Consider the following 17350-nt stretch of genomic DNA (forward strand, 5'->3'; position numbering starts at 1 on the left):
CCAAATGAATTTTATCCAAAAAAAAAAAAAAAAAGTTGAAAATAGTTCACATGTGTGTCTAATACCTGTGTTCATGGCCACTGTATTTTGGCTGAATAATTTTTTTTCTTCAAGGAAAATTATTATTTCATATGGTGTAAGGAACAATATGAATATCTTACAGAGTTCTAAAAAGAACAGGTATTTCAAAAAGAGTACCAGAGTACAAGGGAAAAAGCTTTGTGACTTTTCTCTTAATCACAAAGCTGGACACTGGAGGGCTAAAACTTGGAGAGCACAGTTAGTACCTAGTTGTGTTTTTGTCTCTCTATCTGTATGATTTTACTGACTCACCCTACATACGCAAGCGTCACGCAGAAATATTACCATAAAATATGCTTAATGAGAAACTTGGGTCATGAATGCACCTACAGAATTTTCCATCTTGTTAAAAAATCAAAACACAATTTTTCATTTTCATAAGTGCCTAGGTTCTGAAAAAACTGATAAATACTGGAGAAAACTGGATCCTATGTCGAAAGTACCATTTTGAATGAAAATTTAAAAATCTGAAAATCATGTATTTCAACTGCTTAGTTTTATAGACAGGAAACTGAAGCTCAAAGAGATTAGTACTTCACTAACAACAGTACCTCTCTTCCCGTCATCCTCTGACTAACGGAGTTTCTCTGAACCCTGGAAAAAAAATCTTAAAATTTTGACCTTGATATAACAGAAGGTAGTGATGGTACCACAACATGGTACAAGTATTTAATGCCACCAAATCATACACTTAAAAATGGCTAAAATGGCAAATTTTATGTTATATATGTTAACACAATTTAAAAAGAAAAAAAATAAGGAAAGAGGGAAAGGAGGAATTCCAGAAACAACTGCAGCAACTGCAATCCACACCACTGCTTACACTGATGTACACCGGAAGGCTATTCTGTCATGACTTGTCTCTCACAGTAGGCCTGAGGGAAAGTCTCATTAGAGTGTGGGAAACATGCCGTGGATGCCCTGGTTTGGGGAAATGTCCATGACGGACAAGTGTATTCGTTAGACTACTTGGTAAGGGGCAAGGGGGGTAGAAAGCCTTTGACCTTACCCATCATATCTTAACCAACTGCTATGGAAATTATCATCAAACATATGTCAACCTTCCCATTGTGGAAGGATATTTTTATGCACACAAAAGGTCTAAGAGGGGTTTGTACCTTAGTTTAGGATCCAGAACTTATAGACAAAGTATCCAGCAATAGAAAACATAAATAAAACTTGAAACATCTAGAGATGAGCCTTCCAACATCCTAAACATAAAGAACAAGAAGATCTACTTTAGTAAGTACCAGGTGTTAGTTACTTTGCTAGAAATTTTACAGGTTTTATTTATATTATTTCCCATACATAGTCCCCTATTGATTCCATTTTGCAGATGAGGAAACTGAAGGTCAAAGAGCTAAGTAACTTGCTCAAGTTAAAGCAGTTAGCAAAAGGAAGAACTAACAGCTGAATCCAGACCTGTCTGAATTCAAGGCCTCCACTCTTTTTCCTCTGTTGCTTCTATCAAGTTCCCCAGGCCAGGCTCCACTCTTCTGTAGTTCTTGCTCCACCCATCTCCTTCCTCCCCCAGAAAAGAAGATTTGATTATCAGAATACAATTTCTAACACCCAACTGTTACGAAAACACTCACAAGAAAGCAAATCAAATAAAAACACAACCCAATAAATCACCCTAAAATGCTTCACTAACAAGTTCTATTATTGGCTTGTTATGTTTATATATAGCAAAGACAATGGAAGACCTTACACCACACTAGGGAAGACAGAAGTGAAGAAAAAGACAATTTAAAAGACTGCAACAAAATGGAAACTTTATATAACACAAGGAATTGCAGTAGAAAACAATTCCAAAACCTAAGATGGGAGACCATTAAGAAAACAACCTATTGTAGTTCAATTTTCCTCAAACTGGGAGTCCCACAGATGTACACTCAAATGTCCATGAACTCTATGAAATTTTCCAGTTTTAGATTTTCATTCTGATAACACGGATGGCCATAACATAGCTGATAATCTACTGTCATTTGATTTTAGTATCGGCATTTGTACTTAAAATTGTGTTAGAGACTAGTTAATTATTTTAATTTCTTTGGTATCAAAGCTGAAAGGACAAAGTGTTTTATAAGCCCAGGTAAAGAAAAATGATGGGGCAGATCTGAAATATCTTCAAACAGCTACTATTAGTACATGCTGAATTCAAGGGAACCTGGGCTCAGCAGTTGTAAGCAGCAATTTCATTATAGTCAAACAACATCACATGGTGGTGTTTAAACTTAAATTTTATGGATTTGGTAGTTTTGTTTATATTTAGTTAGTAAAGCTGTTTTTGTTTTATAGGTCCTGAAGAACTTAAAATCCTTCTGCACTGAAAAGGAATCTAGTAACATATACTAAACTGGGTGCTTTTAGGATGGGCCATTATACAAGTGGATTTATCCCATTATTTACATAACAAACACTGAGTATAAAATGTACATTAAAGAAACTATTCATGAGCAACAGATGATGGATGTTAGGGAGCGAGGGAAAGAAATAGTGATGTGACAGCATGTTAAAGTTGGTGGACTGGGGTGTCAGGGGAGGGGGGTCAGGGTATGCTGGAGTTCTGTGTATGGGGTTTGTATTGTTTTTGCAACTGTTCCTATAACTTTGAATTTATTTCAAAAAAAAAAAAAAAAAAAAGAAGGAAAAAAAAGAAACTATTCATGTACAGGTGTTTTGGGTTTTTGTTTTTTCCAAAAATTCTGACAAATTAAAGTTAGGCCTACACCACTGATTCCCAAAATGTGTCAACTACATCTCAGAAACAAAGTATTTACTGGTTTAAACCAAAATGAGAAAAAAATTCAGTGCTTTATTTTTCTATAAAGTTAAATTATTTAAATTTAAGAGATTCTCTATTAAGATGTGATTATAACTTTATTATTTGGGGGGAATTAAAATTCCTTTTACTTTGGGACTGGTAGTGCTGGTCTTCTGTTGCTTTTTTTTCCATATAATAACTTGACAAAATTGAAAATTGGCAATCCTTTGTCAGTTCCACAGATTTAGGGAAAAAATTTTACTAGCACATGAAATAAAAATCTCTGGGTACTGCTTGCCTACAAGTTACCTGTTATGAAATGGTACATAGATATACAAATATGCAGATACATATATATATATGTATATATATATAGAGAGAGAGAGAGAGAGAGGGAGACAGAGACTCCCCTCTGACACCATGGGGGGGGGGTGGGTATTTTGGGCTTTAATCAGCAATCAAGATGTTCTAGTTTAGACAAAGAAATTTAACACCTCTCTTCTACATTACATCTAGGTCAAAGAGCTCTCAAGACAGAGTAAGGCCACAAACTACTGCTGAAAGATAGGAAGAGAAAAACTCATCCCTGAGTACTTAGAAGTGGACATTTTGCTGAATACATTAGAATAAATCACAGCCTAAACAGGGTTAATAATAACAGTAATACATTAAGAAAAGTTTAAACAGAAACTACAGTAGATTAAAGACAACAGTAAATTCTCTGTTATATCTCCTCCCATTGAAAAATGAAGTGTAATGGCCCTCCCCCTTGAAACTTGGGTTGCCTCAGTGATTGGCTTACCCAACATGTGGCTGAAGTGATATTCTGAATGGGACTTCTGAGCCTTGAAGCTTTGGCCTGGGACTGAAACCTCCATCTCAAGGTCTGAGCTGTTACCTATGTCTGACTACCTTAAGAAACCATCTTTGAGGAGGACCAAGCTAGTCATGAAGAGAAGACATTTTATAAAAAGAGAATGACACACCCAGCCAGTCGCAAGCTGTTCCACTTACTTAAAGGTCCCTAGTCATCCAAGCTGAGACTCCAGACATCATAGAGTCATCCCTGATAGGCCTTATCCAAATTCCTAACCCAGAGAATTATGAGCTAAAGTAATGATGAATTGTTTGTTTTACAGCAATAGATAACCAGAATAGAAACTAACAGCTTTTTGTAAATATTAAGGCAAAAAAGAAAACATTGCAGGCAGACTGGATGGAAACCAAAATGGCATCAGACACAAAAAGAGGATTACCATGCATAAAGATAAATACAAATCCATCATTTATTTATCTGACAAATATTGATATTACCAAGACCTGTAAACAGAGAGATGCAATGGTAAAACATGCACATATAGGTACACACACACACACACACACACACACACACACACACACACACACAGAGTTCTGCCCTTAAGGGAGCTTACAGACCAGTAAGTGTTGTGTATTATAATGCCTTCCTATAAGCTTTCTAACTTTTTCACCCAAAAAAGTTAATAGGCGTAATGAACAACTCAGATCAAGAAGTCCAATCTCACAGACTGACCAAGGGTTTGAGTTCCTCTATGAGGAACATGTTAGGATTCAACAAATATCCCACAAAAGGTCATCTGCAGTTTGTAACAGGTAAAAATGCATTAGTTAACTATAGTATATAATAAAATGTATCAGTTCTCATTACAGACTATAAATTCAAGGCATTGGAAACTAATGCTTTTTAATTTTAAGTATCAGGTTAAAGAAAACCTTTTAAAGATATTACCAATATGCTACTTACACAAGTAGACTTTTCTATGTGTTGCAGTAAAGATTCTGGGACCCAGAGTGGGCAAAGCAAGTAAGGTCAATAGTAAGCTGCTGTTTTAACAAGATTTATTTCTGTCTAGGGTGTGCTATAGTTTAAACAAATACACTTACTATTCCAGTGACTAAAATAATTTTAAACGCTTCTTTTATTAAAGACAACTTAGCTTTTCATAAGATTATTCTCAGGCTTCTAAAATTATTCACACTTTCTATTTGCAGCATTTCTCTATTCAAATCTCATTTGATGTCAAAAAAGAACAAGCATTGAGAAAACCATCTTACCAGGTATTTTTAAATACAAGAAAATGTTTCATCTTAGACTGTGAAAGAACAAAATAGTAAATAAGTATGTTTATAGCCTGTTGGGCAAAAGACCACAGTATCTCATCGAATCATCCATACCTAGCACAGTGCCCTTTCTAGGGTACTCGGGAAGTGTTTGTTGACCAGTAACACATTTATTTCCCAATTATTTTTAAAATGTGGCCAATAAAAATAAGCAGTGTTATTTTGTCTTAATAAATACTTGAGGAAAAGAAAAAAGGATAACTTCTTTGTATTAAAGGTCACAAAGAAGCAAACCTGTCCTCATTTTCTCCTCAAAACATTTAAAGGGGCATGATGTGTGCATAGGGGAAGGGGTGTTAAGGGTTTAAAAAATTCTGTGCTTTAAATGTGAAGGTTAAATGACTTAATAAAACAGAACCTAAATTATAAACTGACTTGTGTTTAACTTTTATCTAATAATTTCAGTTTTAGTATGTTTCATAGCAATTAGAATTTCCTTCTTAAAACAGGACACAAAAGAAAAACTTTTCCTTGCTAAATATTAATCCAAAATACACTATAGAAGTCAAAACAGAGACCTAAGCAAGAACAAACCAAGAATTTTAAAATGCTAATACTAACATTGTATTATAAAAAAATAACAATATCCAGGAGGAAGATACTCAAAGTATCAGGCTTAAGAGAAAGCTCATTGTTCCTCTCTTGCAGCCTGGTGTAGAGGTCAGCGTATCTTTAGCTCTTAAAAAAATCCTACTGTCCTCAAGTAAAGAGCCAATAGCCTAAACAAATAGACCTTAAAAGGTGTCCACATTATCAGTATACTTAAAGGTACAATTGTTTCCCTAATCTTACTCCAACCACTTTACAAGTTTCAAATATCTACAGAAAGATTATTTTTCTTTTATGTTAACTTTACAAAAAACTGTGTGAGGTAGGTTGAGCCTGTAATTACTACCCTCATTAGGCAAATCCAAAAGGTTATGATTTGATTAAAGTCACTCAGCCAACCACAGCCTAGAAATAAGATGTTCTGGCTTTCAACCCAGTGCTCAAATTAAGACTCCAGAAAAAGCCACTTAAAAACTCACAAGAACCACAAAGTAAATTATATAGCCTAAGAAAGGAAAAAAAATGTTACTATTTTAAATTGATATACTCTATCTTTAAATGTATAAATTCTTTAAATTCCCTAGGATAACACAATTTTAGGCCTCAATGTCTGAAAATATTTTCAAGATTCCTGGAATATGAAAGCCATAGTGTCTTAAACATGTTATCAAAATATTACCACACATTAGTTTCGTAAAACTTTGTGAACTCTTGAAATGAGGTTCCATAGTAAAATAACTTTTTGGAACATTTATAGATTTACCATACACATAGGCTTTTTAATGTAACCTAGCATTTCACAAATTTGTTGATCAAAATACAGTTCAGATTTTTTCATTTTTTAATACCAATTGATATTATCAAGCACTTTTGTTTCATTGAACCCATTTTGGAAAATGCTTCTGTACATATTTAGAAGATGATAAAATTTCCTAAATAAAACACACATGATAGTTGTTCCTTACTTCCAAAACATATAATGTCCATATTTCTGAAAAAGTGAAGTATCCTAGAATTTGTAATTTAATATGATAGTTTTTTTCTCTAAAAAGTTTTTAATCCATTGTTATACTTTATAAATAGCAACCTGGAATAGGACATATGGTAAAAAATCTTGTAATCTTTAAGGTGTACTTTCAGTGAGACAGATGATATAGTATGAAAAATTGTCCCCAAGTATTCAAGTTAAATCAAACACCCAGAACTGCTAATGAAATATCTTAGAGGAAACCTCAATTCACATGGATGTGCACAATTTTGAATATGTACTATTAAAGACAGGTAACTGGGGAAAAATGTTGATCCAAGAAATAAGATTAGAACCAGTCTTACCATGTTATTATAGGGACTTGCGCCTAAAATGGGACCGAACATTCACAAGTGAAAGAGAAGTAAAAATAGTTAATCACTGAGATCCAGTTAACCTGTTACATGGCATACCATAAGTGTATTTTTTGCCTTATTTATAAACTAGCAAACTGAGGCAAAGCTTAATTAGCTAATCTGAATTTACCATGTGCTCATGATTTTATAACAGTAAATTATTTAAGTCCGAAAGGAATTATACATTTTTAACCCTTCCTCCTGGCAGCTGCAAGTTCTCTAATACAAATTAACTAAACATACCTTCTTTTCACTTCCAACTAACAATGTTTGGCTAGTCCAAAAATACTTTCAAATGCTTTTGAATATGTAAGGCAGCTTAGAAACTTTAGCTGTTTTTAGTAATGGTATTTCAGTAGTGGTATAACTTACCACTTCAGGCAAAGAGGTATGACTTGTCACTGGTAATAGTGGTAACATGGCAGACTGAAAAGAGCTATTTTGAGAAAAAAAGAGACTGTGGGTTCCAGTCTCAAACTTGACCCTTCCCTGTACACATATGAAATTAAACACTTTTATAATTCACAAACCACATTTCTGTTTTAAAATGAAAGAAATTACAGCAGTATCAATATATTTGGTTTTAAAGGTATATAAAAAAATATTTAATAACAAGCAGTTGTGTTGGCTGGAAGATTTTAGATATTTCAGTTACTTCCTAATGCTTAAATGTTTACACAAGTTTACATTAAGTTCCTTTCTCTCTTCTCTTCTCATTTTAGAATTTAGAAGATAATTGTGTCATAAACAGTTCCCAGATACAGAGTAAATTTCAACAGCCACTTCCTTGTACACAAATATATGAACAAGTCATTTTAAAATAGAGAATATCCCAAAAAGACTCCCAAAATGGTATCAAAGTATAGTATGTTTCACCAACCTATAGTTATATTTCCAGCTATGGAATAAAACTATATAAAGCTACCTTTGTGCAGATGAATTTAGATTCCAAGTGCTAGTTAAAGGAATAATTCAAGTCTAAAACTGCTTAATAACAACAAACAGCATTTTTTAGAAAGTCACATTAAAAAGATGAGACTATCCAAACTCCATGACATAATAAGCCTCTATGACAGAAATAACTGAAGCAATCTGTACTCTGCAGATTGTTAAACTGGAACAAAGGCCCTGAAAGATTTATTCACCTTCAGTTCACTTCAAGTAAAATATTGTGAAATGAGGGGTTTGAAATGCTCCTTAAATTTGAAACCAAGCAGCATTTGTTTTCTAAGTGTAAAATACAAATTAAAACAATAAATGGAAAAGATGCAGACATTTAAGCATTTTGAAACTGTTCTTCATCAACATGTTCTTTTTTTTAAATCTATTAAAATTTTATTATTATATGTGAAGGAGACTGTAGTCTTTCTCAGCTGTATAATAACATGCCTAATAACCTAGAGAATTTAACCATTTCGACCTAATTGTTCTCTTAAGGCAGACTACAAAAATGCAGCAGTGGTCTGTTATCAATGCTTTCTAGAGGACCTTTCCTTCTATTTATCATTCATTTTATCAGAACGGAGGGCAGAGATGGTAAATGGTGAAGTGGTTTGATACAACTCTTTTGTACATATCTGAGGCTTTCCATTTATTTGAATGTCCTAAATCTCCTACATGTCCAATAAAATATTAGAAGGTAAAGAAGTCTGCGGTACAAAGAAGGGCAATGCACTGTCTCTCACAATAACTTCTTTATTACATGTTATACAAATCATGTAAGACATCTGACACTGTTATAAAGGGTTGATCATCTAGCTTGTTAATAATACAAAAGTCCTTCAATCTTTGATTTCTTCCTCCCGTATTTGGGCTCTTTCTTCGGACATTCAACATCTCTAAGCAACAGAAACAGTTGAGGAAACTAGGTAAAATTCCAATCTATGGATTTCATTTCCAGTAAAAATACTTAAAAAACAAATCAAACAGATGAACCTCTTAGAGAACTGAAAGAAAATACCTAAGAAACTATAAAGGACTGCATCAGGATGGTGACATTATAGGTAAATTCCTTATTGCATATACCTTCTATAACATAACCATATTATCAACAGTTATATTTAATAACAAAACCATTAAAGAATTCTCAGGAAAGTAAGTTAAAAACTAATGATTTCAAAATGTTTAACTGTCCTACATCTACATTATTTAAAACAAAAGGAGGTATCTATATGACCTGACAATGTAAACAATTACAAAAATATCTTGTAATTATTCTCTCCATTGTCCATGTGAAGGAAGTAAAAGGATTAAGGGGAAAGAAAGCCACGAGTACACAATGACAAACCAAAATCAAAAGAAAAATAATCCAAAACCAGATGAGGAGGCAAGAGAAAAGAATGATTCTCTACCTAAGAATTGATTTTTGCAACACTAAGAGGGCAAACCCATGGTCCAGCCACAGGCCGCACCCAAAGCCTAGAGCTTCCAGACAGACCACACAGCAAGACAGAAGGAGATATCAATAGGTCTCAGAACTAAACTGAGCCCTAATATGATTCTGATGATACCATGCCCTGCTGGGGTATAATATTATGGTAGCCAGAAACTAAATTAAATGGATGATTATAACTCTTATAGAAAAATCCTTTGAATGAGACCCACTGCACCTCTTCAGTAAAGAAGAAAACATCCAAGGCATTGAAGTCTGTGCTTTCTAGGGAGTTACCCACATGATGTGTGACACAGGGAAAATGCAGCACAACCTTCATAAACAATGTAGAGGGGATGCCTAGAGCAAGCTCTGCCATTGGTTAACTATGTTTGGGTGAGTATCAAAAATCTAGTTTCCTCTCCAAGTTAAAATGCCATATAGTACAAAAGAATGTCTTAATAGATTTGGAAAGACTGAACATGGTATACAGGGGAGTGTCCCCTAGGAGTGTCAATCCCAGGAGTATCCCCTATGAAACTATCTTGACCAACTCTAAGAGCCAGACACCTTCTTCCACAAATCCCATACACTAAACTCCTTAATCTAGGCACCAAAAGAACTCTCCTCACAGAGGAAGTACTCTCAGTAAGACATTCTTCAACAAACAGGAAGCAAATGGCATTCTTTCTATGAGCTTTGAAGTTTTATGTTGTACTAAGAATGCCTTCTTTTCTTAGCTAGTATATATTGACAAATTAGATTGCCAGGTAATCCTTTCCTAAATTATGAAATAGAACTTTTTTTTGGTAAAATGACCAAGGGAATAAAATTATCTACTAACTTCCAGCAAGTTATTTTTTGTTTTATTTTATCATCCAAATCATCATGATTACCATTAAATCCAGGTATAATCGAAATATTTTTGGCATGGTTCTCACTGAAATCTGCTCCTTTCAACAAAGCCACTATGTTTCCAGATCTTAGTCAGCTATTACCATGCATTAACTCTTATAAAATTTTATTGTATTTAAGACAAACAGCAGTGATTATTTTAACATACATGGCGTAACTAAAAGTCATGATTTTCTTTTCACATAGAAAACATTACACATTCCAAGTAGGAAAACTGTAGATTTCCATAAAAGCAAAATACCAATTATTTTATTATAATAAGCAATACCGTAAGAACAATGAGTATTTGCTAGTATTTGGTATTAAAGGACAGTACCTTCATTTCTGAGAGGTATGAGGAAATAATAAAATTCATGTAAGTTTAGGAATACAACAGACCAGAGTTCAAATACTGGCTTCAACCATTTGTCATGTGTGTGATCTTGAGCTAATTAAACTCTCTCTGATTTTCTTCATTTATAAACTGGTAATTATATATACCTTGCTGAGTTTTTAAAAGAGTGAATTAGAAAATGTATGTAAGGACCTAGGGAAGGGTCTGGCTTAGAGGACGTGCTTGATAATGACAGCAATTATTTATTATACTGTAACTCCTACTAATAGCCATACAAGTTAAATGCTCAGAACCTTCAAAAGTATTTCAAAAAAAAATTTTTTTAAAGACACTTTAGACTTGTTCTCCTGGGTTCTACAAAGTTGAGAAAGTATATTCCGTCATACACAAGTTAGGCTGTATCATAAGACTCTTCTGTCAGTACTTTCTTGACGTTAGTGAGAGGCAAGGAGGCATTTCATCATTACTTGAAACACCAGGACAGCTAATTATTGAGTCAGATTTTAACCAGTACATAAACTACTCAGACTATGCTAAATACACTGAGAGACTGCATGAAATTTTTCAACAGCTAGTCAGTGAATATTTATTGAGTATACAGGTGTGTATACAATTGTGTCCTGGAAACTTGGCATACACCTCAATGATTAAACATAATCCCTGCCCTCGAAGGGTATATCATCTAAAGAAAACAACAAAAAAAGAAGTTAACTGAAAATGTCAGAAAATATTTTTAAGTATAATGGTTGACTAAGCATGGTTGTGCAGGCTGGGTGGTGGACAAATAATATTAATTAGAAATGTTCTTTAAGTCAGTTTTACAATGTTTTAAAAACAGAAGAGGATATAATGGATGACTAATAGACAAGAGGCAGTTAACAAATATAAATTACAATTTGCACATTGAATATAGGGACAATGAGAAAGCATATCAATGTAGGACAAAACCTAAGTAATTTTCACAGTGAAAAGTAAAATAATTTGGGGGGATAACCATCACAACTCATGGATAGATTTGACTGCTGTAAAAGTTTACAGTCCAGGAACCTTTACCATAAGACTTCCCCTGATAACCTATGCTCTCAGATTCAATTCTCAGAGTTTGCACATTACAGTTAGTCCATATTAGTGAGGTGTTAGAATGTTTGTCTTTTCGATTCTGGTTTATTTCACTCAACATACTGTCCTCAAGGTCCATTCACCTACGTGCATACCTCACAACTTCATTTCTTCTTGTCACTGCTTGGTATTCCATTGTCTGTATGTATACATCACAGTTCACCATTCTGTTTATCAGTCAATGTGCCCTTAGGCCACCTCCATCCTTTGCCAATCACGAATTCTTCTGCCATAAACAAAAGTGTGCAATGTCCACTCATGTCACTGCTCTCAGTTCTTCCAAGTATATACCAAATAACGGGGTTGCAGGACCATGTGGCAACCCCATACTTAGCTTCCTTTGGCACCACCACACTGCCCTCCAGATGGTCTGCGCCATTCTACTTCCCCACCAACAGGGAATATGTACATCACTCTCTCCAGCACTTTTATCCCCATTTATTTTTTTAACAGTTTTTTTACACACTATACAATCCACCCTATGTAAACAATGAATGATTCCCAGTCTATCCCTGTAATTCGGGTATCTGTTTGACACCTGAAACTCAGAGCCACAGTTGGGCAGCTATGAATGTCAGCATTACCCCATACAGCAAATGCTGAAAAAGCTGAAAAAGAGATTAGACTTCAATTAGAGATATGAACGAAATGGACTTGATTAGAACTAAGGTAAATCAGACTAAAGGGAAAAGGAAGATATTGACTATGTTTTAAAACCTCAACTTCAGTGTGAGACCAAAGGAGGAGACTGTTTATTTGGTGAAAAATCTATACTTTTTTAGCATGCTATATAATTTAACTTCTATGGTCAGTTTATTCAAATGCCATAATTACAAGGAACCTTGAATGGGGGTGAGATCTGGTTGGTTTGCACAGGTTAGCGTGAAACCCCGATACATCCCAGAGTAATATGGGCAGAGAATAAAAATGTATTTGCAAAGCCCTATTGAGGGCCTGGGGAAAAATGTGGAAACATTAAACTCCCCCACCTGGGGAAATCCTGATATTCTCGCAAGCATTGGGGAGTACCATTGTAGTAGGCCAAGTCCTCAATCTTTGGGTTTTCCCTTATTACTGCAAAGGAGAGGTTAAGCCCACTTATAATGGTGCCAAAGAGTCACCCCCAGAGAACCTCTTTTGTTGCTCTGATGTGGCCTATCCCTCTCTAAGCCCACTCAGCCGATAAACTCACTGCCCCCACTTCTACATGGGACATGACTCCCAGGGGTGTAAATCTCCCTGGCAACATGGGACATGACTCCCAAGGATGAGCCTGGACCCATCATCGTGGGATTGAGAAAGACTTCCTGACCAAAAGGGAGAAGAGAAATGAAACAAAATAGTTTCAGTGGCTGAGAGATCTCAAATGGAGTTGAGAGGTCATTCTGGAGGATATTATTATGCATTAAATAGATATCCCTTTCAATTTTTAGTGTACCAGAATAGCTAGAAGGAAATACCTGAAACTATTAACTGCAGTCCACTATCCTTTATTCTTGAAGATGATCATGTAACTATATAGCTTATATGGTGTGACTGTGTGACTGTGAAAACCTTGTGGCTCACTCACACTCCCTCTACCCAATGTATGGACAAATGAGTAGGAAAATGGGGGACAAAAAGTAAATGGAATAATGGGGGGAGGGGGAGCATGAGATGTTTTGGGTGTTCTTTTTTACTTTTTATTTTTTATTCTTATTTTTTGGAGTAATGAAGATGTTCAAAAAATTGTGGTGATGAATGCACAACTATGTGATGTTACTATGAACAACTGACTATACACTTTGGATGACTGTATGGTATGTAAATATAAATCAATAAAATTGCACTTTAAAAATAATAATTTGGGGGGTAGAAAAAGAATAAAAGCAGCAACCTTCCAAATGGTTATTATTGATGTCAGGGTGATACAGCCTCATTCGGGGAGTTAAAAAAAATTTTTGGTGCTTATATAAAACACTGAAGTACTCTGCTAATTGCTCAATATAGGGGGGAAAAATCATTGTCCATGATACTTAATTTATTACGAGGATCAAGTTTCCACAAAACAACAGGTAAATCAGATTGCTAATTATATGGTTTTAACAATGTCTTACTTGACAAGTAATGTCTACCAAACTATCTTTAATCTTTCTGTCACTAGTTATGAATAAAATGGTCCCCCAAAAAATGCTCCAAAATTTTAAGAATATGTATATTATTCAAATATTCAATATTTATTCAATATTGTTCCAATATTACAAGGCAAGTTAATGTAGTACTCCCAGGGTAATTCTGTTCTTCGGTGGGAAAGAATATGCTTCCCCGAGCACTCTGCAGTCCAGGTCCAGGACCCCGTCCTCCAAAGCCAGGTCCTATATACCAACCTAATAAGTTCTGCAACTATTCTTTCCACCTTCTCCAAATCTGCCTTAATTAAGAAAGAATTCCATTTTTCAAGATTTATAGGCATATGCCTAAGAGACACATTCCTACGACAAAATGCACCAAGTAAGCAGAGAGTTATTCCACTTCAATCTTCACTTATCTTCTCCACTCAATAATATACATGCTATCTAACTACGAAAGGATATGCTGACCATTGTATCTTGTCAGTTTGTGTCCAAAATCTATATGATTTTTTACACTTACTCATTCCTTATGGATCTATCATGTACCAGGTGCCAAGGGATATAAAAATTTTTAAACACAATCCCTACCCTTACAGAATGTACTCTGTACATCAACGATTTCTAAAAGAAAATCAGTATCTTTCTTACTCATTCCAAGAAGACTATGCTGTCCCCTGAACTTGTTTCATAGATACTAGAATAGATCTACTGTTCCTAAACTTGGTCTTATAAATAAAACAGATCTCTAAAATGAAGTCACTCCTACTTTTCTGCCTTTAATGAAGTTATCGCTCACTGTGTTCTTTTAAAGTTTTCCTTTTTAAGATTATAAAATAACAAGTATAAAAGAAAATGAAAAAATGTTCACCACTCAGAGGTAACTTTAATATTTTAGTGTATTTTATTTCTTTCAGGTGTTTTTCTATGTGTATCGTTAAACATGATTAAACGTAATTCTGTATAACAATAATTTAGTACTCACCTCCTTTCCCTTACCATTATTTAGTTGCTATCATAAGAAATATGGCATCAACTTCTTAACCACTTCTTCCCTGTTAAAAAGTATTGTTTCCAATGGTTCACTGTTGAGAAAAAAAAACTATACGATGGACATCTTTGTGTATAAACCTTCAACTATATATCTGATTAATTCCTTGAAAGAAGAGAATCAGGAGCAGTATTCTGGATATATAAAGCTAAAATGATTTCTAGAGAGGTAATAGCAATTTACACCACAATATTCATTTATTCACAACCAAATTAACGAAGTGCAGTCTCACATTCATTCACTCATTCATTTGTTCATTTCACTATTTTGGTACACAGAAAATTTTATCTACCAAAAATTTTGGTAGATCTCATTGCAGTATTCATTTGTATTTTTTATTTAAGAATCTAATCTATTATTCATAGAGGCTAAAATGGGGCTTTGCTTTCCCCAGGATCTGTGACATGGGTGGCCCATTAAATTGGGCTGGCATTCTAGTCTTTCTGGTCAAGGCTTAGTCACCTCTACCTCAACTCCTCATAAAAGGAGGCCATTACCACCAACATTCTAAGCAGCTGACTGCTCTTCCTGAGCCACACCTACTATTTTAGTGAATCAGCTCAAATGGAGCTCCTGGGAAACCAACCTGTAATACTCCTCATCTGCTCATAACTGGTGAGATGAGCCAGAAACATTGAGTTAAGCTTTAACAGACTTCCACTGAAACTCCTACAGTTCTAAATAATCCTTGTCACACTTCTTCCTAGTACTCATGATATAGTTCCATATGGTACTTTTTGTGAAGTAGCCTAGTACTTATAATACAAACAGTGAGTCTGTGTGTATATGCATGGATGAATGTATGCGTAGGAAAAGGCTCTTACCCTTATTATTAAATTCCGACCCCTGCATACATGAGCCTGTGTACATATGTGTACAGGGTACACAAGCTATTACTCTTAATACTTAAGTTCCTCCCACAGACATATAAAGCTATGCATATATGCATATAAAGTCCACATGCCCTTAACACTTATTACTTAAGTACTCTCCACATACAAATGAAAGGATATGGCAATTTCACTGACTGCAATAAAATCAATACAAATAAAGTCATGAAAAACTGACTCTTCTCTGTTTTTTACATACACTTTTTTGCTTCCTCCTCCCTCACTTCTTTCCTCCCTGCCTTCATGGACATACATGACACAAACAAACATACACACATACACACAGAGCCAACTATGATTCCTAGAATTATACAGAGAACCTGAAGTAATATTAGGGACATATCTTTTATATCTGTAAGAAGGAAGGTTCACATAAAGGAAAGTGATGGCTAGTTTTTGATTTATGTTACTTATATATGATGAATCATGTAGATTGTTGGTCACAACCTCCAGCCATCCAGCGTTGAAGATTTTAAGCCCAAAAGCTAATGAGGTGTCCCTGTCCATCACGCAGATTTACTCCTAAACACACTGGTACCTCTAAGCAGTTTCCCAACTCTCATGATCCTTCACATGCATAAACGGTGATGAGCTATTTAGCTTTCACTGGTTTTAGACTTTAAAGTAAGTTAACTGGTGATAGTCCATAAATTCAAACCTAACTAATAAAAGGCAAAAATGGCTTTAATAAAAGGTCTGGGATACCACTGTGTTTCTAGTAAATAACCTATTTACTGTGTTTCTCTATAGAGACCACGCTTAGATACAACAACTGGTAACTCACTCATTCTTATTCTAGTAACCCTTACCAGGAAATTAACCCTCTTTGTTGCCTTTGCTTCAAGTTTTCTTGTCTGACTTCAAAATTTCCCATTCCTATTACACGATTACATACACTCTTGAAGTATGCTCAAAGAAATGAATACATTCTGATTGTGTCATCTCTTTCCTTAGAACACAGAAACACACGAACAATTTCCAAATGAACAACAGTCTTGCCTTGCATTCATTTACATTTTGAATAATGGTATTATTTAAGGAATATATCTGAAATAATAAAGTATGTTTGATAAAAGAACACTCAACTGTCAGCAAGACCGCAGTATGTTTCCTCTCCTCATAAATGCATACCTACATTTAGACATTTCTGGGAATGTCTGAAGATTTTATGAAATTCATAATACATTACAATCCATACAAATAATGTTCAGAGGATATATTAAAGCTTTCTAGGTACCAAAATTGCTTTAAATATCTAAGCTTGATCATATTCCAAAGGTATTTATATTAAGCACCTCTTCAACTCTATGTAATACAAAAAATAGTGACATCAATCACAACACTAATGAAATTAATTCAGTTAAAAGCCAATAAGGTAAACAAATCAGCAGTATAATACAATATGACTGTGCTCATACCTAACTAAAATACTCCAGCTAAAACAAAACCTACTAAACCACGGAAATTTTAAAATCTTACTATAGAAAGCAATTACACAGCAGATAATATGATTAAACACTGATGGATTAAAAGAGTTTAAACAACAGAATGAAGGTAGATAGATAGATAGATAGATAGATAGATAGATAGATAGATAGACAGACAGACAGACAGACAAGATA

General features: G+C 34.6%; 1 protein-coding gene across 7 annotated transcripts in view; it reads right to left on the reverse strand.

Annotated features, from left to right (window-relative positions):
- NCOA2 (nuclear receptor coactivator 2) overlaps window positions 1-17350 on the reverse strand; it is a 330475-nt gene that overhangs the window by 217875 nt on the left and 95250 nt on the right. The gene's annotated exons all lie outside the window — the stretch shown is intronic.

The sequence above is a fragment of the Choloepus didactylus genome, chromosome 14 (assembly GCF_015220235.1).
Source record: "Choloepus didactylus isolate mChoDid1 chromosome 14, mChoDid1.pri, whole genome shotgun sequence".
In the NCBI taxonomy this organism is placed as follows: Eukaryota; Metazoa; Chordata; class Mammalia; order Pilosa; family Megalonychidae; genus Choloepus; species Choloepus didactylus.